The 23,995-nt window shown below is 41.8% G+C and overlaps 3 non-coding genes and 3 pseudogenes across 3 annotated transcripts; 5 read left to right on the top strand and 1 right to left on the bottom strand.

Moving 5' to 3' along the window:
• Window positions 1-1,310: 1,310 nt before the first annotated feature.
• LOC140286389 (U2 spliceosomal RNA) lies at window positions 1,311-1,400 on the top strand (annotated as a pseudogene).
• Window positions 1,401-1,702: 302 nt separating this feature from the next.
• LOC140286390 (U2 spliceosomal RNA) lies at window positions 1,703-1,836 on the top strand (annotated as a pseudogene).
• A 411-nt stretch (window positions 1,837-2,247) lies between these two features.
• LOC140286392 (U5 spliceosomal RNA) lies at window positions 2,248-2,361 on the top strand. The gene has a single exon (XR_011911211.1). It is a non-coding gene; the product is annotated as a U5 spliceosomal RNA (small nuclear RNA).
• A 275-nt stretch (window positions 2,362-2,636) lies between these two features.
• LOC140286381 (U2 spliceosomal RNA) lies at window positions 2,637-2,824 on the top strand. The gene has a single exon (XR_011911209.1). It is a non-coding gene; the product is annotated as a U2 spliceosomal RNA (small nuclear RNA).
• Window positions 2,825-14,434: 11,610 nt separating this feature from the next.
• On the bottom strand, window positions 14,435-14,625 carry LOC140286391 (U2 spliceosomal RNA). The gene has a single exon (XR_011911210.1). It is a non-coding gene; the product is annotated as a U2 spliceosomal RNA (small nuclear RNA).
• A 4,970-nt stretch (window positions 14,626-19,595) lies between these two features.
• On the top strand, window positions 19,596-19,772 carry LOC140286385 (U2 spliceosomal RNA; annotated as a pseudogene).
• The last annotated feature ends 4,223 nt before the right edge of the window (window positions 19,773-23,995 follow it).

Here is a 23,995-nt window from a genome sequence, read left to right as displayed (position 1 = left end):
TTCTCTCTTTTCTACATTATGGACTGTGGGGACACAAAACCGCTCTCTCTCTTTTTTTTTTTTGTTTTTGTGCCAGGGCGTTGTCTCACGTATTAGATTATGCTTAAGATACGAATGGGTTTATCAGTCACATCAGAATCCATACATACTGATCCTCCCGTAATAAAATGGTCGGATCTTATCAAACACACTTTGTTTCTTGTGACAAGTCAGCCAAACAGCGTATACACGTCAAGACACTGAATCAAGTTTGCCACAAGAACTCATAAGTTTGGCAGTATTGCTCTGCCGTCAGCAATCATACACCCATTTTATTTTCATGAGACATGTGCAGGCACCTGTTCATCTACTGTTCTATCACTATGAATTAGTTTATCTATTATCAATAAGGATACTTCTACAACTACTATCAAAGTATGTCCGGACTTCTTATGTTGTCAGTTGCTATATATGAATAAGTGGGTTGCTACTGAAAAGCATTAAGCATGTCACACAGCCCAAACATATAACATTTCAGGACACACCACACAGTTAACAACCACAGTGAAGCGTGTCAAAGCCCAAACATGTAACATTCAACAGGACACTTACACAACACATTCAAATCAAACAGTCAGACAACATACAAGAACATATACCCCAGCCGGCATTGCTCCCTGCCTATTTTCCTACAACTCACTATGTGTGCGCACACCTTTATTCACAAACTCTTCAACTTATACTCTTTTACCGAAGCTGCTACAGCTCGATTGGCCAAATACCCTTAGATCCTATTTCGGTGAATTTGACATCTGCCTTGTATGTAACAGATTAGCGGTTTAGCAGTTTTAATTTAGTTTGAGTGAAGGAATTCATTTTATAGCAAAATCCGAAATCGTGAAGAACTCATGAAAGTAAGCTTATTCTCGGATTCCTGAAACATTAGATTTGCTCTTTCTTTTACTGCAAAGTACAACGTTGAGCAGCACTAATGAGTTGTTTCTATTTTTGGCAGGCTTTACCTTTGCGGATGAAGCCCTTTCTGTCTGTGCAAAAGAAATCTTGTTACTGTGCAGAGTGACTTCTCTGAGTAGAGTCGCCTTACTTGTTGCGACTGTGCCGATGTTCGAAGCTGGAGTGCAAAGTTGTTGCTTGAATGGTGCTCGCTGGGGCGTGTGGTAGTGTAAAGTTATACCATTTAAAAGGGCTGAAGAGTGCTCAGTGCAGCGGGTGGGCGGAGGTGCAAAGTGACACTATGGCCATAAAAAGAACACCGCTACAAGTGCGCATTGTGCCAGGAAGGGCCCTCGGACGTGAACCAGTGGACAGTTCTCGCTTCTCGGCCTTTTGGCTAAGATCAAGTGTAGTATCTGTTCTTATCTTCTTAAACCCCAGCTGGTCGAGGCGGATGGCCACCCTTCCTGAGTCTGGTTCTGCCAGAGGTTTCTTCCTGTTAAAAGGGAGTCGTTCCTTTCCACAGTTGCCACAGGCACGCTCAGGACGGGAGATTGGACTGAAGACACGTTTCGGTGCAATCTGTTGGTTTCCTTAGCTAGGATATTAATTTTTTGAATTGGCTCTATATGAATTAATTGGATCATGATTACAATGAATTGAATTCCAATTGGCTTGAATTGGACTATATTACTTAAGTGCCTTGAGATGACAATTGTTGTAATCTGGCGCTATATAAATAAAATTGAATTGAATTGAATTGAATTGAATGTCTGATATGTCCTCTATGCGAGACTACATATTAAATGGATTTGTATCAATAGGAGTTGAAAAAGGAGCTTGCTCCGTTCACTCCAAGCATCGACCCGGTACTGCAGTGCCGCTGGGAACGGTGCGCTCTCCTCTGCTCTTGTGAAAAAGCAAACAGCGGTGCAGGATGGAAGTTTCAGGGAGCCTAAGATGAAACTTTCTTTTAATCTGCTGATAAAAGAGAGTGAATGCGAAGCAGACTTTAACACGGTTCTGGGAGCGAGCCGAGTGCAGGCTAACTGGGAGAATTGCTTGAAAGAAACGCGACACCGAATGAGCAGTCAGATCAAAGCCTCAACACGGTGTTCCCGTGTTGTTTGTGGCTGCCTTGTCTTTTGCACAGAGTAAAAGACAAGGCAGCCATCGAATATGGCCCGATTGTTCCTACTTGGTCAGCCGAGGAGCAAGGGGGGGGAGCAAGCGTCTCAACCAAGCAAAGCTCACCATGGGGAAGGTGGCTATGCCAACTAGCCTGATGCCCTGCTCCCGCAGTGATGGATAATCATACACTGGTTTCTCTTCATAATGTACAAGTCTTTCGCCTTTTACTAAAGACTTCCGTGTAGAGCAGCACTAATGAGTTGTTTCTATTTTTGGCAGGCTTTACCTTTGCGGGTGAAGCCCTTTCTGTCTGTGCAAAAGAAATCTTGTTACTGCGCAGAGTGACTTCTCTGTGTAGAGTCGCCTCACTTGCTGCGACTGTGCCGATGTTGCTTGAATGGTGCTCGCTGGAGCGTGCGGTAGTGTAAAGGTATGCCATTTAAAAGGGTTGAAGAGTGCTCAGTGCAGCGGGTGGGCGGAGGTGCAAAGTGACACTATGGCCATAAAACGAACACCGCTACAAGTGCGCATTGTGCCAGGAAGGGCCCTCGGACGTGAACCAGTGGACAGTTATCGCTTCTCGGCATTTTGGCTAAGATCAAGTGTAGTATCTGTACTTATCAGTTTAATATGTTATATGTCTATGCAAGGACTACATATTAAATGGATTTTTATCAATAGGAGTTGAAAAAGGAGCTTGCTCCGTTCACTCCAAGCATCGACCCGGTACTGCAGTGCCGCTGGGAACGGTGCGCTCTCCTCTGCTCTTGTGAAAAAGCAAACAGCGGTGCAGGATGGAAGTTTCTTTAATCTGCTGAGAAAAGAGAGTGAATGCGAAGCAGACTTTAACATGGCTCTGGGAGCGAGCCGAGTGTGGGCTAACCAGGAGAATTGCTTGAAAGAAACGCGACACCGAATGAGCGGTCAGAACAAAGCCTCAATACGGTGTTCCTGTGGTGTTTTTATAAAATGCGGTGTAAAAAAAGGTGTGAATGCCCCATAGAAAACTAAAAGGTGGAGCGGAAGTGTTCGGCTGCAAGAAGGTGTGAATGTCCGACTATATTTAGTGAAAAGCAGGTGAAGCAAGGTCTGAATGCCCAACCTTACATCATCAAAAGCGAGATCAGAGGTTTTTGGCTGCAAGAAGGCCATAGTTTGCCAAAAGCGGGTGAGGTGCGAATGACCGACTAAATATCAACAAAAGTGGGGGCGGAGGTCTTCGGATGCAAGTGGGTGTGAATATCCCACCATACAAGTATGGTGGAGAGGAAGCTGTGAATGGCCGACCATAGTTTGCAAAAAGCGGGTGAGAAAATGTGCGAATGTCCAACCATACATGATCGAAACAGGGTGTTTGGCTGCGACAAGGTGTGAATGTCCACCCATAATTAATGAAAAGCGGGCAACAAGTAGGTTCGAATGCCATACCATACATCATCAAAAGCAGGAGTGGATGTGTTCGGCTACAAGAAGGTTTGAATGTCCGAGCATAGTTTGTAAAAAGCGGGTAAGAAAAGGTTCGAATGCCCGAACATACACCATCAAAAGAGGGAGCGGAGGTGTTCCGCTGTAAGACGGTGTGAATGTCCGACCATAGTTGGTAAAAAGTGGGTATGAAAAGGTGCGAATGCCCAAATTCGGCTGCAAAAAACTGTGTTCGGCTGCAAAAAGGTGTGAATGTTCGACTAAAGTTTGTAAAAAGCGGGTAAGACAAGGTGCGAATGCCTGACAATGTATGATCAAAAGCGGGAGCGGAGGTGTTCAGCTGCAAGAAGGTCTAAATGTCCATAATTAATTGCTAGAAAACATGAAAGAAAATTTTCGAAAATCAATCCGCACATGATCATAAGTGGGAGAGGAGGTGTTCAGCTGCAAGAAGGTGTGAATATCCTACCATAATTGCTGAAAAATGTGTTAGAAACGGTAAGAATCCCGGACCATACCTCATCAAAAGCTAGAGAGGTGGTGTTCGGCTACAAGTAGGTGTGAATGTCTGACTAAAGTTCAAATATATTAACAAAAGCGGGAGGAGAGGTCTTTGGATGAGTGGTTGAGAATTTCCAACCATAATCTATAAAATGCGGTGAAAAAAAAGGTGTGATAGAAACCTAAAAGGTGGAGCGGAAGTGTTCGGCTGCAAGAAGGTGTGAATGTCCATCTATAGTTGGTGAAAAGCAGGAAAAGCAAGGTCTGAATGCCCAATCTTACATCATCAAAAGCGAGATCAGAGGTGTTTGGCGGCAAGAAAACGGGTAAGGTGTGAATGACCGACTAAATATCAACAAAAGTGGGGGCGGAGATCTTCGGATGCAAGTGGGTGTGAATATCCCACCATACAAGTATGGTGGAGAGGAAGCTGTGAATGGCCGACCATAGTTTGCAAAAAGCGGGTGAGAAAAGGTGCGAATGTCCAACCATACATGATCAAAACAGGGAGCGGAGGTGTTTGGCTGTGACAAGGTGTGAATGTCCACCCATAATTAATGAAAAGCGGGCAACAAGTAGGTTCGAATGCCCAACCATACATCAACAAAAGCAGGAGTGGATGTGTTTGGCTACAAGAAGGTTTGAATGTCCGAGCATAGTTTGTAAAAAGCGGGTAAGAAAAGGTGCGAATGCCCGAACATACACCATCAAAAGAGGGAGCGGAGGTGTTACACTTGAAAGACGGTGTGAATGTCCGACCATAGTTGGTAAAAAGTGGGTAAGAAAAGGTTCGAATGCCCGAATATATACCATCAAAAGCGGAAGCGGAGGTGTTCGGCTGCAAGAAGGTGTGAAAGTCCGACCATGGTTTGTAAAAAGCGGGTAAGAAAAGGTGCGAATGCCCGACAATGTATGATCAAAAGAGGGAACGGAGGTTTTCGGCTGCAAGAAGGTCTAAATGTCCAACCATAATTTGTAAAAACCGGGGAAGAAAAGGCTCGGAAGCCCGACTATACACCATCAAAAGCGGGAACGGAGGTTTTCGGCTACAAGAAGGTTTGAATGTACGACCATAGTTTGTAAAAAGCGGGTAAGAAAAGGTGCGAATGCCCGAACATACACCATCAAAAGAGGGAGCGGAGGTGTTACACTTGAAAGACGGTGTGAATGTCCGACCATAGTTGGTAAAAAGTGGGTAAGAAAAGGTTCGAATGCCCGAATATATACCATCAAAAGCGGAAGCGGAGGTGTTCGGCTGCAAGAAGGTGTGAACGTCCGACCAAAGTTTGTAAAAAGCAGTTAAGAAAAGGTTCGAATATCCAACCAAACATAATCAAAAGTGGGAGCAGAGCTGTTCGACTGCAAGTAGGTGTGAATATCCACCCATAATTCCTGAAAAATGGGTAAGAAAAGGTGCGAATGCCCAACCATACATCATCAAAAGAAGAAGTGGATGTGTTCTGCTACAAGAAGGTTTGAATGTCCAACCATAGTTTGTAAAAAGCGTGTAAGAAAAAGTTCGATTGCCCGAACATACACCATCAAAAGAGGGAGCGGAGGTGTTCCGCTGTAAGATGCTGCGAATGTCCGACCATAGTTGGTAAAAAGCGGGTAAGAAAAGGTTAAAAAACCGGACTGTACACAATCAATAGCGGGAGCGGAGTTGTTCGGCTACAAGAAGGTGTGAAAGTCCGACCATGGTTTGTAAAAAGCGGGTAAGACAAGGTGCGAATGCCCGACAATGTATGATCAAAAGAGGGAGCGGAGTTGGTCGGCTGCAAGGTCTGAATTTCCAACCATAATTTGTAAACACCGTTGAAGAAAAGGCTCGAAAGCCCGACTATACACCATCAAAAGCGGGAGCGGAGGTGTTCAGCTGCAAGAAGGTCTGAATGTCCACCAATAATTACTGAAAAATGGGTAAGAAAAGGTGTGAATGCCCAACTATACATCATCACAAGCAGAAGTGTATGTGTTCGGCCACAAGAAGGTTTAAATGTCCGACCATAGTTTGTAAAAGGCGGGTAAGAAAAGGTTCGAATGCCCGAACATACACAATCAAAAGAGGGAGCGGAGGTGTTTCACTGCAAGAAGGTGTGAATGTCCGAGCATAGTTTGTAAAAAGTGGGTAAGAAAAGGTTCGAATGCCAGAACATACACCATCAAAAGAGGGAGCGGAGGTGTTCCGCTGTAAGAAGGTGTGAATGTCCGACCATAGTTGGTAAAAAGCGGGTAAGAAAAGGCTAAAATACCCAACTCTACACAATCAATAGCGGGAGCGGAGTTGTTCGGCTAAAAGAAGGTATGAAAGTCCGACCATGGTTTGTAAAAAGCGGGTAAGAAAAGGTTCGAATGCCAAAATATACACCATCAAAAGCGGAAGCCGAGGTGTTCGGCTGCAAGTAGGTGTGAATGTCAGATCATAATTTGTAAAAAGCTGATGAGAAAGGTGTGAATGACCGACAATAATTGCTGAAAAATGTGTTAGAAAAGGTAAGAATGCCGGACCATTCATCATCAAAAGCCGGAGAAGAGGTGTTCGGCTGCAAGAAGCTGTGAATGTCCAGCCATAATAACTCAAAAACGGGTAAAAAAAGGTAGTATTGCCAGACCATAAATGATCAAAACAGGGAGCGGAGGTGTTCCGCTGTAAGAAGGTGTGAATGTCCCACCATAATTGGTAAAAAGCGGGTAAGAAAAGGTTAAAATACCCGACTGTACACAATCAATAGCGGGAAGGGATGTGTTCGGCTACAAGAAGGTGTGAAAGTCCGACCATGTTTTGTAAAAAGCGGGTAAGAAAAGGTGCGAATGCCCGACAATGTATGATCAAAAGAGGGAGCGGAGGTTTTCGGCTGCAAGAAGGTCTGAATGTCCAACCATAATTTGTAAAAACCGGGGAAGAAAAGGCTCGAAAGCCCAACTATACACCATCAAAAGCGGGAGCAGAGGTGTTCAGCTGCAAGAAGGTCTCAATGTCCATCAATAATTGCTAGAAAACATGAAAGAAAATTTTTCGAATATCAAACCGCACATGATCATATGCGGGAGAGGAGGTGTTCAGCTGTAAGATGGTGTGAATGTCCATCCATAATTCCTGAAAAATGGGTAAAAAAAGGTGCGAATGCCCAACCATACAACATCAAAAGCAGGTGTGAATGTCATCATAATTTGCAAAAACCTGATGAGAAATGGTGAGAATGCCCGACTATACACCATCAAATGCGGGAGCGGAGGTGTTCGGCTGTGAGTAGGTGTGAATGTGCGACCATACTTGCTGAAAAATATGACAAAGCAGTTTTCACTTGGTTTGAGTGAAGGAATTCATTTTATATCAAAATCCGAAATTGTGTAGAACTCGTGGAAATAAGTTTATTCTCGGATTCCTAAAGGTTTAGTGTTGTTCTTTGGTATACTGCAAAGTAATACTTTCTATTTTGTTGAAACCCATTCAGACATGGATAAATATGAAGGACAAAGCAGTTTTAACTTGGTTTGAGTGAAGGAATTCATTTTATATCAAAATCCGAAATTGTGTAGAACTGGTGATAAGAAGCTTATTCTCGGATTCCTAAAGGTTTAGTGTTGTTCTTTGGTATACTGTAAAGTAATACTTTCTTTTTTGTTGAAACCTATTCAGACACAGATAAATATTAAGGACAAAGCAGTTTTAACTTGGTTTGAGTGAAGGAATTCATTTTATATCAAAATCCGAAATTGTGTAGAACTGGCGATAAGAAGCTTATTCTCGGATTCCTAAAGGTTTAGTGTTGTTCTTTGGTATACTGCAAAGTAATACTTTCTTTTTTGTTGAAACCTATTCAGACATGGATAAATATGAAGGACAAAGCAGTTTTAACTGGGTTTGAGTGAAGGAATTCATTTTATATCAAAATCCAAAATTGTGTAGAACTGGTGATAAGAAGCTTATTCTCGGATTCCTAAAGGTTTAGTGTTGTTCTTTGGTATACTGCAAATTAATACTTTCTTTTTTGTTGAAACCTATTCAGACATGGATAAATATGAAGGACAAAGCAGTTTTAACTTGGTTTGAGTGAAGGAATTCATTTTATATCAAAATCCGAAATTGTGTAGAACTGGTGATAAGAAGCTTATTCTCGGATTCCTAAAGGTTTAGTGTTGTTCTTTGGTATACTGCAAATTAATACTTTCTTTTTTGTTGAAACCTATTCAGACATGGATAAATATGAAGGACAAAGCAGTTTTAACTTGGTTTGAGTGAAGGAATTCATTTTATATCAAAATCCGAAATTGTGTAGAACTGGTGATAAGAAGCTTATTCTCGGATTCCTGAAAAGGTTTAGAGTTGTTCTTTCCTATCCTGCAAAGTACAACGTTCTTTTTTGTTTAAAGCTATTATGACATGGATAAATATGAAGGACAAAGCAGTTTTAACTTAATCGGTTTCAACAAAATAGAAAGTATTACTTTGCAGTATACTAAAGAACAACACTAAACCTTTAGGAATCCGAGAATAAACTTATTTCCACGAGTTCTACACAATTTCGGATTTTGATATAAAATGAATTCCTTCACTCAAACCAAGTTAAAACTGCTTTGTCCTTGATATTTATCCATGTCTGAATCGGTTTCAACAAAATAAAAAGTATTACTTTGCAGTATACCAAAGAACAACACTAAACCTTTAGGAATCCGAGAATAAACTTATTTCCACGAGTTCTACACAATTTCGGATTTTGATATAAAATGAAATCCTTCACTCAAACCAAGTGAAAACTGCTTTGTCATATTTTTCAGCAAGTATGGTCGGACATTCACACCTACTCACAGCCGAACACCTCCGCTCCCGCATTTGATGGTGTATAGTCGGGCATTCTCACCATTTCTCATCAGGTTTTTGCAAATTATGATCTGACATTCACACCTGCTTTTGATGATGTATGGTTGGGCATTCGCACCTTTTTTTTTTTATCCATTTTTGAGGAATTATGGGTGGACATTCACACCTTCTTGCAGCTAAACACCTCCGCTCCCACTTATGATCATGTGCGGTTTGATATTCGAAAATTTTCTTTCATGTTTTCTAGCAATTATTGATGGACATTCAGACCTTCTTGCAGCTGAACCCCTCTGCTCCCGCTTTTGATGGTGTATAGTCGGGCTTTCAAACCTTTTCTTCCCCGGTTTTTACAAATTATGGTTGGACATTCAGACCTTCTTTTAGCCGAAAACCTCCGCTCCCTCTTTTGATCATACATTGTCGGGCATTCGCACCTTTTCTTACCCGCTTTTTACAAAACATGGTCGGACTTTCACACCTTCTTGTAGCCGAACACATTCGCTCCCGCTATTGATTGTGTGCAGTCGGGTATTTTAACCTTTTCTTACCAACTTTTTACCAACTACGGTCGGACATTCACACCTTCTTATGGCGGAACACCTCCACTCCCTCTTTTGATGGTGTATGTTTGGGCATTCGAACCTTTTCTTACCCGCTTTTTACAAACTATGGTCGGACATTCAAACCTTCTTGTAGCCGAACACATCCAGTTCTGCTTTTGAGGATGTATGGTCGGACTTTCACACCTTTTAGTAGCCAAACAACTCCGCTCCCGCTATTGATTGTGTACAGTCGGGTCTTTTAACCTTTTCTTACCCGCTTTTTACCAATTATGGTCGGACATTCACACCTTCTTACAGCGGAACACCTCCGCTCCCTGTTTTGATCATTTATGGTCTGGCAATACTACCTTTTCTTACCCGTTTTTGAGTAATTATGGCTGGACATTCACAGCTTCTTGCATCCGAACACCTCTTCTCTGCTTTTGATGATGAATAGTCTGGCATTCTTACCTTTTCTAACACATTTTTCAGTAATTATTGTCGGTCATTCACACCTTTCTCATCAGCTTTTTGCAAATTATGATCTGACATTCACACCTACTTGCAGCCGAACACCTCGGCTTCCGTTTTTGATGGTGTATATTTTGGCATTCGAACCTTTTCTTACCCACTTTTTACAAACTATGCTCGGACATTCACACCTTCTTGCAGCGAAACCCCTCCGCTCCCTCTTTTGATTGTGTATGTTCGGGCATTCGAACCTTTTCTTACCCGCTTTTTACAAACTATGGTCGGACATTCAAACCTTCTTGTGGCCGAACACATCCACTTCTGCTTTTTATGATGTATAGTTGGGCATTCACACCTTTTATTACCCATTTTTCAGTAATTATTGGTTGGAAATTCAGACCTTGCAGCCGAACACCTCCGCTCCCTCTTTTGATCATACATTGTCGGGCATTCGCACCTTGTCTTACCCGCGTTTTACAAACCATGGTCGGACTTTCACACCTTCTTGTAGCCGAACAACTCCGCTCCCGCTATTGATTGTGTAGAGTCGGGTATTTTAACCTTTTCTTACCCGCTTTTTACCAATTATGATCGGACTTTCACACCGTCTTACAGCGGAACACCTCCGCTCCCTCTTTTGATGGTGTATGTTCGGGCATTCAAACTTTTTCTTACCCACTTTTTACAAACTATGGTCGGACCTTCAAACCTTCTTGTAGCAGAACACATCCACTTCTTCTTTTGATGATGTATGGTTGGGCATTCGCACCTTTTCTTACCCATTTTTCAGGAATTATGGGTGGACATTCACACCTACTTGCAGTCGAACAGCTCTGCTCCCACTTTTGATTATGTTTGGTTGGATATTCGAACCTTTTCTTAACTGCTTTTTACAAACTTTGGTCGGACGTTCACACCTTCTTGCAGCCGAACACCTCCGTTTCCGCTTTTGATGGTATATATTCGGGCATTCGAACCTTTTCTTACCCGCTTTTTACCAACTATGGTCGGACATTCACACCTTCTTACAGCGGAAAACCTCCGCTCCCTCTTTTGATGGTGTATGTTCTGGCATTCGAACCTTTTCTTACCCACTTTTTACAAACTATGCTCGGACATTCACACCTTCTTGCAGCGAAACACCTCCGCTCCCTCTTTTGATTGTGTATGTTCGGGCATTTAAACCTTTTCTTACCCGCCTTTTACAAACTATGGTCGGACATTCAAACCTTCTTGTGGCCGCACACATCCACTTCTGCTTGTGATGATGTATAGTTGGGCATTCACACCTTTTCTTACCCATTTCTCAGTAATTATTGGTGGACATTCAGACCTTCTTGCAGCTGAACACCTCTGCTCCCGCTTTTGATGGTGTATAGTCGGGCTTTCGAGGCTTTTCTTCAACGGTGTTTACAAATTATGGTTGGAAATTCAGACCTTGCAGCCGAACACCTCCGCTCCCTCTTTTGATCATACATTGTCGGGCATTCGCACCTTGTCTTACCCGCGTTTTACAAACCATGGTCGGACTTTCACACCTTCTTGTAGCCGAACAACTCCGCTCCCGCTATTGATTGTGTACAGTCGGGTATTTTAACCTTATCTTACCCGCTTTTTACCAATTATGGTCAGACATTCACACCGTCTTACAGCGGAACACCTCCGCTCCCAATTTTGATGGTGTATGTTCGAGCATTCGAACTTTTTCTTACCCACTTTTTACAAGCTATGGTCGGACATTCAAACCTTCTTGTAGCAGAACACATCCACTTCTTCTTTTGATGATGTATGGTTGGGCATTCGCACCTTTTCTTACCCATTTTTCAGGAATTATGGGTGGAAATTCACACCTACTTGCAGTCGAACAGCTCTGCTCTCACTTTTGATTATGTTTGGTTGGATATTCGAACCTTTTCTTAACTGCTTTTTACAAACTTTGGTCGGACGTTCACACCTTCTTGCAGCCGAACACCTCCGCTTCCGCTTATGATGGTATATATTCGGGCATTCGAACCTTTTCTTACCCGCTTTTTACAAACTATGGTTGGACATTCAAACCTTCTTGTAGCCGAAAACCTCCACTCCCTCTTTTGATCATACATTGTCGGGCATTCGCACCTTTTCTTACCCGCTTTTTACAAACTATGCTCGGACATTCAAACCTTCTTGTAGCCAAACACATCCACTCCTGCTTTTGTTGATGTATGGTTGGGCATTCGAACCTACTTGTTGCCCGCTTTTCATTAATTATGGGTGGACATTCAGACCTACTTGCAGCCGAACACCTCGGCTTCCGCTTTTGATGGTGTATATTTTTGCATTCGAACCTTTTCTTACCCGCTTTTTACAAACCATGGTCGGACTTTCACACCTTCTTTTAGCCGAACAACTCCGCTCCCGCTATTGATTGTGTAGAGTCGGGTATTTTAACCTTTTCTTACCCGCTTTTTACCAACTATGGTTGGACATTCACACCTTCTTACAGCGGAACACCTCCGCTCCCTCTTTTGATGGTGTATGTTCGGGCATTCGAACCTTTTCTTACCCGCTTTTTACAAACTATGCTCGGACATTCACACCTTCTTGCAGCGAAACACCTCCGCTCCCTCTTTTGATTGTGTATGTTCGGGCATTCAAACCTTTTCTTACCCGCCTTTTACAAACTCTGGTTGGACATTCAAACCTTCTTGTGGCCGAACACATCCACTTCTGCTTTTGATGATGTATAGTTGGGCATTCACACCTCTTCTTACCCATTTTTCAGTAATTATTGGTGGACATTCAGACCTTCTTGCAGCTGAACACCTCTGCTCCCGCTTTTGATGGTGTATAGTCGGGCTTTCGAGGCTTTTCTTCAACGGTGTTTACAAATTATGGTTGGAAATTCAGACCTTGCAGCCGAACACCTCCGCTCCCTCTTTTGATCATACATTGTCGGACATTCGCACCTTGTCTTACCCGCGTTTTACAAACCATGGTCGGACATTCACAGCTTCCTCTCCACCATACTTGTATGGTGGGATATTCACACCCACTTGCATCCGAAGACCTCCGCCCCCACTTTTGTTGATATTTAGTCGGTCGTTCACACCTTACCCGTTTTCTTGCCGCCAAACACCTCTGATCTCGCTTTTGATGATGTAAGATTGGGCATTCAGACCTTGCTTTTCCTGCTTTTCACCAACTATAGACGGACATTCACACCTTCTTGCAGCCGAACACTTCCGCTCCACCTTTTAGGTTTCTATCACACCTTTTTTTTCACCGCTTTTTATAGATTATGGTTGGAAATTCTCAACCACTCATCCGAAGACCTCTCCTCCCGCTTTTGTTAATATATTTGAACTTTAGTCAGACATTCACACCTACTTGCAGCCGAACACCACCTCTCTAGCTTTTGATGATGTATGGTCCGGCATTCTTACCGTTTCTAACACATTTTTCAGCAATTATTGTAGGACATTCACACCTTCTTGCAGCTGAACACCTCCTCTCCCACTTATGATCATGTGCAGATTGATTTTCGAAAATTTTCTTTCATGTTTTCTAGCAATTAATGATGGACATTTAGACCTTCTTGCAGCTGAACACCTCCGCTCCCGCTTTTGATCATACATTGTCAGGCATTCGAACCTTGTCTTACAAACTTTAGTCAAACATTCACACCTTTTTGCAGCCGAACACAGTTTTTTTCAGCCGAACTTGGGCATTCGAACCTTTTCATACCCACTTTTTACCAACTATGGTCGGACATTCAAACCTTCTTGTAGCCGAACACATCCAGTCCTGCTTTTGATGATGTATGTTCAGGCATTCGAACCTTTTCTTACCAGCTTTTTACAAACTATGCTCGGACATTCAAACCTTCTTGTAGCCGAACACATCCACTCCTGCTTTTGATGATGTATGGTTGGGCATTCGAACCTACTTGTTGCCCGCTTTTCATTAATTATGGGTGGACATTCACACCTTGTCGCAGCCAAACACCTCCGCTCCCTGTTTTGATCATGTATGGTTGGACATTCGCACCTTTTCTCACCTGCTTTTTGCAAACTATGGTCGGCCATTCACAGCTTCCTCTCCACCATACTTCTATGGTGGGATATTCACACCCACTTGCATCCGAAGACCTCCGCCCCCACTTTTGTTGATATTTAGTCGGTCATTCGCACCTTACCCGCTTTTGGCAAACTATGGCCTTCTTGCAGCCAAAAACCTCTGATCTCGCTTTTGATGATGTAAGGTTGGGCATTCAGACCTTGCTTCACCTGCTTTTCACCAAATATAGTCGGACATTCACACCTTCTTGCAGCCGAACACTTCCGCTCCACCTTTTAGTTTTCTATGTGGCATTCACACCTTTTTTTTCACCGCATTTTATAAAAACACCACAGGAACACCGTATTGAGGCTTTGTTCTGACCGCTCATTCGGTGTCGCATTTCTTTCAAGCAATTCTCCTGGTTAGCCCGCACTCGGCTTGCTCCCAGAGCCGTGTTAAAGTCTACTTCGCATTCACTCTCTTTTCTCAGCAGACTAAAAGAAAGTTTCATCTTAGGCTCCCTGAAACTTCCATCCTGCACCGCTGTTTGCTTTTTCACAAGAGCAGAGGAGAGCGCACCGTTCCCAGGGGCACTACAGTACCGGGTCGATGCTTGGAGTGAACGGAGCAAGCTCCTTTTTCAACTCCTATTGATACAAATCCATTTAATATGTAGTCCTCGCATAGAGGACACATCAGACATTAAACTGATAAGAACAGATACTACACTTGATCTTAGCCAAAAGGCCGAGAAGCGATAACTGTCCACTGGTTCACGTCCGAGGGCCCTTCCTGGCACAATGCGCACTTGTAGCGGTGTTCTTTTTATGGCCATAGTGTCACTTTGCACCTCGGCCCACCCGCTGCACTGAGCACTCTTCAGCCCTTTTAAATGGTATAACTTTACACTACCGCACGCTCCAGCGAGCACCATTCAAGCAACAACTTTGCACTCCAGCTTCGAACATTGGCACAGTCGCAACAAGTAAGGCGACTCTACTCAGAGAAGTCACTCTGCACAGTAATAAGATTTCTTTTGCACAGACAGAAAGGGCTTCATCCGCAAAGGTAAAGGCTGCCAAAAATAGAAACAACTCATTAGTGCTGCTCAACGTTGTACTTTGCAGTAAAAGAAAGAACAAATCTAAAGATTCAGGAATCCGAGAATAAGCTTACTTCCATGAGTTCTTCACGATTTCGGATTTTGCTATAAAATGAATTCCTTCACTCAAACTAAATTAAAACTGCTAAACCGCTAATCTGTTACATGCAAGGCAGATGTCAAATTCACCGAAATAGGATCTAAGGGTATTTGGCCAATCGAGCTGTAGCAGCTTCGGTAAAAGAGTATAAGTTGAAGAGTTTGTGAATAAAGGTGTGCGCACACATAGTGAGTTGTAGGAAAATAGGCAGGGAGCAATGCCGGCTGGGGTATAGGTTCTTGTATGTTGTCTGACTGTTTGATTTGAATGTGTTGTGTAAGTGTCCTGTTGAATGTTACATGTTTGGGCTTTGACACGCTTCACTGTGGTTGTTAACTGTGTGGTGTGTCCTGAAATGTTATATGTTTGGGCTGTGTGACATGCTTAATGCTTTTCAGTAGCAACCCACTTATTCATATATAGCAACTGACAACATAAGAAGTCCGGACATACTTTGATAGTAGTTGTAGAAGTATCCTTATTGATAATAGATAAACTAATTCATAGTGATAGAACAGTAGATGAACAGGTGCCTGCACATGTCTCATGAAAATAAAATGGGTGTATGATTGCTGACGGCAGAGCAATACTGCCAAACTTATGAGTTCTTGTGGCAAACTTGATTCAGTGTCTTGACGTGTATACGCTGTTTCGCTGACTTGTCACAAGAAACAAAGTGTGTTTGATAAGATCCGACCATTTTATTACGGGAGGATCAGTATGTATGGATTCTGATGTGACTGATAAACTCATTCGTATCTTAAGCATAATCTAATACGTGAGACAACGCCCTGGCACACAATCAAAAAAAAAAAAGAGAGAGCGGTTTTGTGTCCCCACAGTCCATAATGTAGAAAAGAGAGAAAAAAGCCTTTCTGATTTGTTGTGTGTGCTCACAGTGCAGAGTGTAGAGAAAAGAGAGAAAAGAAAGCCGTTTTGGTGTCACGGGTGTTGTGACTTACACACACACATTTCTGAATTGAGAAAGGAAATTATTTTAGAGGAAGCACTAGAGTTTAGATCCCACATTTGTTGATAGGCATTCATTTAATTTTTCTTTTAATCAGTTTTAAAGTAAATACTAACTGAGAAATGAAAAAGGTGAAGAGTTTAGAAGCTTGGTTCAAGAGCAAAACTTGGTTTATGATCAGCTGAGTCTCTAAACAGAACAGCAAAGGGCTTCATCGAACATTTAAAAAAGATTCAGATTGTTAGAATATCCAGAATTTATAGGAATGGTGGTGATTACTCTTATTTTCTAGAATGGAAATAACTGCACCATGTCTGTTTTATGAATTTAAGGGGCTAAAAAGTTTTGTTCTCGTTTTTCTATGATTAACCGAATGTATGTGAGAGTCCAAACAGACAGAAGGGTTACGGCCGAGCGCTGGACCTTCCAAAAAAGATGAGACAGGCTGGACCCGTGCCATACTAGTTAAGGCCTGCCTGTGGATTACAGGTTCTTTAAACTCTCACACACACAAACTCACACACGTTCGCACACATACACCCATACACACACACATTCTTGAACTTGCTGCAAGATTAAACCTTTGCATTAACTGACTCCAGCAACTCTGAGTCTCATTGAGAGACTTTTCTCAACAATTGGGTCCTCAAACCAGATCTCAACGTTTTTTCCGCTGTCCAGGGTCGGAGCTGAAACCGTGCACGGGGGAGTCCAGTACTCCTAATGAAAGACCCCCTGCTGAATTGCGGTAATTAGGGGCCAGTGTCCACTGAAAGGGGGAAAAAGGGACGAGATCGTACTTTTGAATCAATGGCCAGAAGCCATTGGCAGTGCAGGCATCAACAATAATGGTGTTATTTCACCCATTAACACTTAAGGTACCTCATGCAGTGGCTGTGATATGGTTACTTAACAAAATATCTTTACCAGACATCTCTCCTACATAACAGTTCTTCTTTCACAGCCACACCTTGTTGTCGAGAGATGTGCTACACTTAATCCATCCACACTGCTACCTACCCCACAGATGGAAAGCCAGAAATAACCATCAGTGTTTTACCCAGGCCAGACTTAACTGATATACGTTATGAAAATGCAGAAATAACTATATTTATTCAACAGATCAAGGAAAAAAACCCTGATGGCACAAATGCTACAGGATTTGCAGTAGTAACAGAAACTGAAGTTTTCTTAAAACAACCACTACCAAAAAATTACTCTGTTCAAGCAGTCGAATTGGTAGCTTTAACTGAAGCTTGTAAATTAAATAACAAAAAGGTTGTTAACGTTTACACTGACAGTCAGTATGCCTTCTCAACTGTACATGTGTTAACACAGCATTGGGAAAACAGGTATGTTGACATCCACAGCTAAATGTATAAACTACAAATATTTTAGCATTATTAGATGTTATTCAATTGCCATCTACAATAGACTCGTATGAATGACCGGAAGGAAAACCATACTGCCAAAGAATTTGTTTAAATATGCTGCAGTATTGAGCCACGGACCATGTCATGTCTCAACAGGAGGGATGGAAGCAATAATGAACCAGGTTTTTACAGCATATGGTTTTACTAATTATTAAAAACATTTTTTTAGAATAAATAAATGAATAAAGTTTTGTCTAGCAGGTCAAATATGTGCAAAATACATTCCACAGGGCAATCTAAGACCAAAACGAAGATAATTCCCTAAGCCAGTGTATCTTTTTCAACATATTTGTTTGGATTTCATTATTTCATTATTTTGTAGATTTCATTGAACTAAATTAATGTTAAGGGAAACGATTCTGCTCAGTGACAACAGAGGTTTTTACCAAATGGTCTGAAATATTTCCATGTGCACAAGCAGATGCACTCTCAGTAGCAAAATCACGCGTAAAATAACTCATTTCTAGATTTGAAATTCCTGAAAAGATCTTCAGTGATAATTTGACACACTTTGTAAACAATGTCATCTCACTGATGGCAAAGAACTTAAAATAGACCTTAGAAACCACTGTGATATAGAAGGTTTCGCTAACACATTGGAATTGTTTTACTATTTACATATGCATGTGCAGTGAAGAATTGCTTGCTGCTGATAAATGCAAAGAAGAACAGCTTACACATAAATGCTCACATATAGGCTGCTGAATGCAATGAAGACCTGCTTATCCAGTAAAGTTCAATGTCAATGTGTAATATTCAATTAGGATTTGCAAAACAGTGAAGTTAAACAATGAATGGGTCCATAGTCGGTATGAGAAGACTACAGGAATATTTACCTGGGTGTACGTTCAAACAGAGATGAGAAAATTGCGATAAATTATTGTTTGTTTGTTTGTTAGTATGTATATGAATGTTATGTGTATAAACTGTGTTGAGTTGTAGTTACTCAGTAGTGTCTCAGTGAAACAACCGACGGGGGAAGCCTTGCGGTGACAACAAAAGCAGTGTTTTACTGATCAGTCAAGTTGCTCCAGTGTACTCCATACAAACTGGTTGGCTACTGAAGGGATAGAAAATGGGGAATACTTGTTTTAAAGCAAACAAGGAATTAGATGGGAAAAATACATGTTTTAACGGGACCCAGACAATATTAAATACTCAGACAGATGGGAGAAGAAGTGTAGTTTTGTAGGAAATCACAAAATTATTACATAAAATGAGTGAAATCAATTGAAGAATGCCTTTCTGAAGAGCTGTTTACCACAGATGAGCAGCTTTGCGACCAAGCACATTGTAGATCGCTTTACTGCCAAAATGATCTAGTTTAATGGATTGGTTTAGACATTTATAACAGCATTTTAAGAACAAAGAGAGAAACAAAAAGGGACAACGCTTCATGGTGGAAGGTGATGTATAAATAACTGTGTATATGATGAAGGAGAGACCATTTGAGCAGCACAGCCATTTCGCAGCACAGGGACAGCAGTCCAAGTTAAAGGATCTCCCATGTGGTATCACCTGTCACACTGTGTCAAGGCATCAAAAGAAGAAAAAATCACCAAACTCAAGGACAAAGAGACGAAGACTCCGGTGAACGAAGAGAGAGGACTTACAAACCAGAAATACAAAAGGATGCTCGATATCAAGATCCAGAAGAAGAGGCTAACAATGCCACGAACACTTACGATGCTGGGAATGATGCCAGCAATGAACAGAGAAGAAGATTCAGTGTCATCAATCTGCAACACGTGCCTCTAATGAGGGGGTGAATATAGAATCCTCAACGATTACAACGTCTCTGGGAACTGTGACAACAACAAGGTTTAAACCATTTTGATATATATTGTAACCTATTGGCTAAGGAATAGTGCTGAAAATGAGGTAAATCTAATCCACCACTGTCCTTGGTCTTCTGTAGGGTTTTTAAACTAATACGTGGTGGTTTGTTTTTCCACAGAAATTTGGAGATGCATGAATCTAGTGACTTAAACCAAGTAGCAGATGGTTTTATGGGGATCATTGAGAACAAATAGTTAACTTTTGGTAGTATCATCATTTTAATGGTTGTAACTCTCCCCATAAGTGATATAGGTAAGGACTTCCAACGAGAGAGATCGTCCTCTACTCTCTTTACTAATTGCACATAATCCATCTGTACTTATCAGTTTAATATGTGATATGTCTATGCAAGGACTACATATTAAATGGATTTTTATCAATAGGAGTTGAAAAAGGAGCTTGCTCCGTTCACTCCAAGCATCGACCCGGTACTGCAGTGCCGCTGGGAACGGTGCGCTCTCCTCTGCTCTTGTGAAAAAGCTAACAGCGGTGCAGGATGGAAGTTTCTTTTAGTCTGCTGAGAAAAGAGAGTGAATGCGAAGTAGACTTTAACACGGCTCTGGGAGCGAGCCGAGTGCGGGCTAACCAGGAGAAATGCTTGAAAGAAACGCGACACCGAATGAGCGGTCAGAACAAAGCCTCAATACGGTGTTCCTGTGGTGTTTTTATAAAATGCGGTGAAAATAAAGGTGTGAATGCCCCATAGAAAACTAAAAGGTGGAGCGGAAGTGTTCGGCTGCAAGAAGGTGTGAATGTCCGACTATATTTGGTGAAAAGCAGGTGAAGCAAGGTCTGAATGCCCAACCTTACATCATCAAAAGCGAGATCAGAGGTTTTTGGCTGCAAGAAGGCCATAGTTTGCCAAAAGCGGGTAAGGTGCGAATGACCGACTAAATATCAACAAAAGTGGGGGCGGAGGTCTTCGGATGCAAGTGGGTGTGAATATCCCACCATACAAGTATGGTGGAGAGGAAGCTGTGAATGGCCGACCATAGTTTGCAAAAAGCGGGTGAGAAAAGGTGCGAATGTCCAACCATACATGATCGAAACAGGGTGTTTGGCTGCGACAAGGTGTGAATGTCCACCCATAATTAATGAAAAGCGGGCAACAAGTAGGTTCGAATGCCATACCATACATCATCAAAAGCAGGAGTGGATGTGTTCGGCTACAAGAAGGTTTGAATGTCCGAGCATACACCATCAAAAGAGGGAGCGGAGGTGTTCCGCTGTAAGACGGTGTGAATGTCCGACCATAGTTGGTAAAAAGTGGGTATGAAAAGGTGCGAATGCCCAAATTCGGCTGCAAAAAACTGTGTTCGGCTGCAAAAAGGTGTGAATGTTCGACTAAAGTTTGTAAAAAGCGGGTAAGACAAGGTGCGAATGCCTGACAATGTATGATCAAAAGCGGGAGCGGAGGTGTTCAGCTGCAAGAAGGTCTAAATGTCCATAATTAATTGCTAGAAAACATGAAAGAAAATTTTCGAAAATCAATCCGCACATGATCATAAGTGGGAGAGGAGGTGTTCAGCTGCAAGAAGGTGTGAATATCCTACCATAATTGCTGAAAAATGTGTTAGAAACGGTAAGAATCCCGGACCATACCTCATCAAAAGCTAGAGAGGTGGTGTTCGGCTACAAGTAGGTGTGAATGTCTGACTAAAGTTCAAATATATTAACAAAAGCGGGAGGAGAGGTCTTCGGATGAGTGGTTGAGAATTTCCAACCATAATCTATAAAATGCGGTGAAAAAAAAGGTGTGATAGAAACCTAAAAGGTGGAGCGGAAGTGTTCGGCTGCAAGAAGGTGTGAATGTCCATCTATAGTTGGTGAAAAGCAGGAAAAGCAAGGTCTGAATGCCCAATCTTACATCATCAAAAGCGAGATCAGAGGTGTTTGGCGGCAAGAAAACAGGTAAGGTGTGAATGACCGACTAAATATCAACAAAAGTGGGGGCGGAGATCTTCGGATGCAAGTGGGTGTGAATATCCCACCATACAAGTATGGTGGAGAGGAAGCTGTGAATGGCCGACCATAGTTTGCAAAAAGCGGGTGAGAAAAGGTGCGAATGTCCAACCATACATGATCAAAAGAGGGAGCGGAGGTGTTTGGCTGTGACAAGGTGTGAATGTCCACCCATAATTAATGAAAAGCGGGCAACAAGTAGGTTCGAATGCCCAACCATACATCAACAAAAGCAGGAGTGGATGTGTTTGGATACAAGAAGGTTTGAATGTCCGAGCATAGTTTGTAAAAAGCGGGTAAGAAAAGGTGCGAATGCCCGACAAAGTATGATCAAAAGAGGGAGTGGAGGTTTTCGGCTACAAGGTTTGAATGTACGACCATAGTTTGTAAAAAGCGGGTAAGTAAAGGTGCGAATGCCCGAACATACACCATCAAAAGAGGGAGCGGAGGTGTTTCACTGCAAGAAGGTGTGAATGTCCGAGCATAGTTTGTAAAAAGTGGGTAAGAAAAGGTTCGAATGCCAGAACATACACCATCAAAAGAGGGAGCGGAGGTGTTCCGCTGTAAGAAAGTGTGAATGTCCGACCATAGTTGGTAAAAAGCGGGTAAGAAAAGGCTAAAATACCCAACTCTACACAATAAATAGCGGGAGCGGAGTTGTTCGGCTAAAAGAAGGTATGAAAGTCCGACCATGGTTTGTAAAAAGCGGGTAAGAAAAGGTTCGAATGCCAAAATATACACCATCAAAAGCGGAAGCCGAGATGTTCGGCTGCAAGTAGGTGTGAATGTCAGATCATAATTTGTAAAAAGCTGATGAGAAAGGTGTGAATGACCAACAATAATTGCTGAAAAATGTGTTAGAAAAGGTAAGAATGCCGGACCATTCATCATCAAAAGCGGGAGAAGAGGTGTTCGGCTGCAAGAAGCTGTGAATGTCCAGCCATAATAACTCAAAAACGGGTAAGAAAAGGTAGTATTGCCAGACCATAAATGATCAAAACAGGGAGCGGAGGTGTTTATTAATAAGTTTATTCTCGGATTCCTAAAGGTTTAGTGTTGTTCTTTGGTATACTGCAAAGTAATACTTTCTATTTTGTTGAAACCGATTCAGACATGGATAAATATGAAGGACAAAGCAGTTTTAACTTGGTTTGAGTGAAGGAATTCATTTTATATCAAAATCCAAAATTTTGTAGAACTGGTGAAAAGAAGCTTATTCTCGGATTCCTAAAGGTTTAGTGTTGTTCTTTGGTATACTGCAAAGTAATACTTTCTATTTTGTTGAAACCCATTCAGACATGGATAAATATGAAGGACAAAGCAGTTTTAACTTGGTTTGAGTGAAGGAATTCATTTTATATCAAAATCCAAAATTGTGTAGAACTGGTGAAAAGAAGCTTATTAACAAAAAAGAAAGTATTACTTTGCAGTATACCAAAGAACAACACTAAACCTTTAGAAATCCGAAAATAAGCTTCTTATCACCAGTTCTACACAATTTCGGATTTTGATATAAAATGAATTCCTTCACTCAAACCAAGTTAAAACTGCTTTGTCCTTAATATTTATCCATGTCTGAATAGGTTTCAACAAAATAGAAAGTATTACTTTGCAGTATACCAAAGAACAACACTAAACCTTTAGGAATCCGAGAATAAACTTATTTCCACGAGTTCTACACAATTTCGGATTTTGATATAAAATGAATTCCTTCACTCAAACCAAGTTAAAACTGCTTTTTCCTTCATATTTATCCATGTCTGAATCGGTTTCAACAAAATAAAAAGTATTACTTTGCAGTATACCAAAGAACAACACTAAACCTTTAGGAATCCGAGAATAAACTTATTTCCACGAGTTCTACACAATTTCGGATTTCTATATAAAATGAAATCCTTCACTCAAACCAAGTGAAAACTGCTTTGTCATTTTTTTCAGCAAGTATGGTCGGACATTCACACCTACTCACAGCCGAACACCTCCGCTCCCGCATTTGATGGTGTATAGTCGGGCATTCTCACCATTTCTCATCAGGTTTTTGCAAATTATGATCTGATATTCACACCTGCTTTTGATGATGTATGGTTGGGCATTCGCACCTTTTTTTACCCATTTTTCAGGAATTATGGGTGGACATTCACACCTTCTTGCAGCTGAACACCTCCTCTCCCGCATATGATCATGTGCGGTTTGATATTCGAAAATTTTCTTTCATGTTTTTTAGCAATTATTGATGGACATTGAGACCTTCTTGCAGCTGAACACCTCTGCTCCCGCTTTTGATGGTGTATAGTCGGGCTTCCGAGCCTTTTCTTCCCCGGTTTTTACAAATTATGGTTGGACATTCAGGCCTTCTTGCAGCCGAAAACCTCCGCTCCCTCTTTTGATCATACATTGTCGGGCATTCACACCTTTTCTTAACCGCTTTTTACAAAACATGGTCGGACTTTCACACCTTCTTGTAGCCGAACACATCCCTTCCCGCTATTGATTGTGTACAGACGGCCATTTTAACCTTTTCTTACCCGCTTTTTACCAACTACGGTCGGACATTCACATCTTCTTATGGCTGAACACCTCCGCTCCCTCTTTTGATGGTGTATGTTCGGGCATTCGAACCTTTTCTTACCCGCTTTTAACAAACTATGCTCGGACATTCAAACCTTGTAGCCGAACACATCCAGTCCTGCTTTTGATGATGTATGGTTGGGCATTCGCACCTT

Source organism: Leuresthes tenuis, unplaced genomic scaffold (genome assembly GCF_036924035.1).
Source record: "Leuresthes tenuis unplaced genomic scaffold, fLeuTen1.0.hap1 SCAF_89, whole genome shotgun sequence".
Classification (NCBI taxonomy): domain Eukaryota; kingdom Metazoa; phylum Chordata; class Actinopteri; order Atheriniformes; family Atherinopsidae; genus Leuresthes; species Leuresthes tenuis.
Note: the sequence above shows the minus strand (reverse complement) of the source record. Positions and strands in the feature narration are given on the sequence as shown.